We start from the raw sequence: 2193 nt of genomic DNA, 5'->3' as shown, positions 1-2193 counted from the left end.
CAATCTGACTCAAGCATGAGTTTTACCCACTGTGTTATATTGATTTATTTCTCCACAAAATAGGTTCAGATTTATATGTGAAGTTTTTACTTCCAGCAATGTTCTTGTTTGAAACCAAGATTTCTGCTAAGAACACCAGAAAAGCTATACCCCAAAAATCTGTTTAAAGATATTAGAGAGCTACTAAGGCAGTGAACAATCAAGGAGCTCAGATCCCAGACAAAAGAAGAACTCAGAGATGTAAAGGTAGCATTCAGCACCATTTTCTTTTTGAGGCATCGGCCAATTCGAAAACTGCAGCTGAAAGACTAAAATAAGCCGAGTCAAACTTTTGACAGTTTCATGGAGCTGGGGGACACAAGTTGTACTGTAAAGCTCATCAACAGTAGGGTCCCTGCTATTTAACTGTGACCTCACTTTAATAGTAAGAGTGAACTGGAAGTAGATTAGCCCTCAAAAGAGACTGAAGTTGCTCTCTAAATAAACCTAATCCCTGATCATATTAAGATGATGTGGTCCTCCTCAAACTACCTATTATAAGCAAAAGCAAATATCTTAAGGCAGATGACATCATCCAAAGCCTCAAAGATCCTTTGTGATTTTTCCATATACAATAAAAATCATAAACTGAGTAAAAAATTACTGCATATCAGACATTGATCAATTACTGTAAGAATATAACAGAACTACAAGATATCCAGATATAGGAGCTATGAATTTAATGTTACTATAACTAATACAGTAGTTACCACTTATCCATGGAAGATAGGTTTCAAGAGCCTCAATGAATGGCTGAAAACTCAGATAGTACCAATCCTATATAGACTATGTTTTTTTCTACATATACATACCTATGATAAAGTTTAATTTACAAATTAGGTACTATAAGAGATTAACAGTGATAATTAATAATAAAATAGAACAATTATAACAATATACTCTAATATTTTCTTTTTTGCAATTTCATAGATAAGATATTCATTCCTATAGATCTTAGCAACCTCAGCATAATTTTTTTTCTTATTAAGTTAAAAGTTTCCACCCTTTCACTTCAAGGAAGCACTTTATGGCTTCTCTTTGGCATATCCAAATTGCCAGGATTGCTAGTCTTGTGATTTGGGCATTGTTAAGTAAAGTAAGAGTTACTTGAACATGAGCACTGAGATACTGTGACAGTCCATCTGATAACTGAGATGGCCAGGAAGTGACTAACAGGCAGTTGATGTCTATAGCATAAATATGCTGGGAAAAGGGATGATTCATGTCCTGAGCAGGTTAGAGCAGCATGGCATGAGACTTCAGTGCACTACGCAGAATGTTGTGCAATTTAAAATTTATGAATTGTTTATGTCTGGAATTTCTCATTTAATAATTTCAGACTACAGTTGACCATAGGTAACTGAAACTACAGAAATTAAATTTGCAGATAAGATGAAACTACTATATGCTTAAGACATTAAAAGATGAAACAAGTAATTTTCATAGGAAATGGATATTTATAACAAGGAATAAAATAGAAATTCCAGAACTAAAACTTATAATATCTCAAATTAATAACTCACTAGATAGGTTTAACAGTATATTTGTTAGAAAGCAAAAGTAGAATAGTCAGAAGAAAACATTCAGCTTGAAACATAGACAAAAGAATGAAAATGCAGAAAGAATGCAAGGGATGTGCTCTTTTAAAAAGATTTAACTTGCCTTACTAGGTTGGGGAAGTTCTCCTGGATGATATCCTGAAGAGTGTTTTCCAACTTGATTCCATTTTCCCCCTCACTTTCAGGCACCCCAATCAGACATAGATTTGGTCTTTTCACATAATCCCATACTTCTCGAAGGCTTTGTTCATTTCTTTTTCCTCTTTTTTCTTTAGACTTCTCTTCTTGCTTTGTTTCATTCATTTGATCCTCAATCGCTGATACTCTTTCTTTCAGTTGATCAAGTTGGTTACTGAAGCTTGTGCATTTGTCACATATTTCTTGTGTCATGGTTTTTATCTCTGTCAGTCCGTTTATGGCCTTCTCTGCATTGATTATTCTAGTTGTCCATTCTTCCATTCTTTTTTCAAGATTTTTAGTTTCTTTGCACTGGGTATGTAATTCCTCCTTTAGCTCTGAGAAGTTTGATGGACTGGGCAGGCCAACATTCAAATTCAGGAAATACAGAGAACACCACAAAGATACTCCTTGAGAA

The sequence above is a fragment of the Mandrillus leucophaeus genome, unplaced genomic scaffold, assembly GCF_000951045.1.
Source record: "Mandrillus leucophaeus isolate KB7577 unplaced genomic scaffold, Mleu.le_1.0 Scaffold222, whole genome shotgun sequence".
In the NCBI taxonomy this organism is placed as follows: domain Eukaryota; kingdom Metazoa; phylum Chordata; class Mammalia; order Primates; family Cercopithecidae; genus Mandrillus; species Mandrillus leucophaeus.
The sequence above is the reverse complement of the archived record's forward strand: the minus strand, read 5'-3'. Positions refer to the sequence as shown.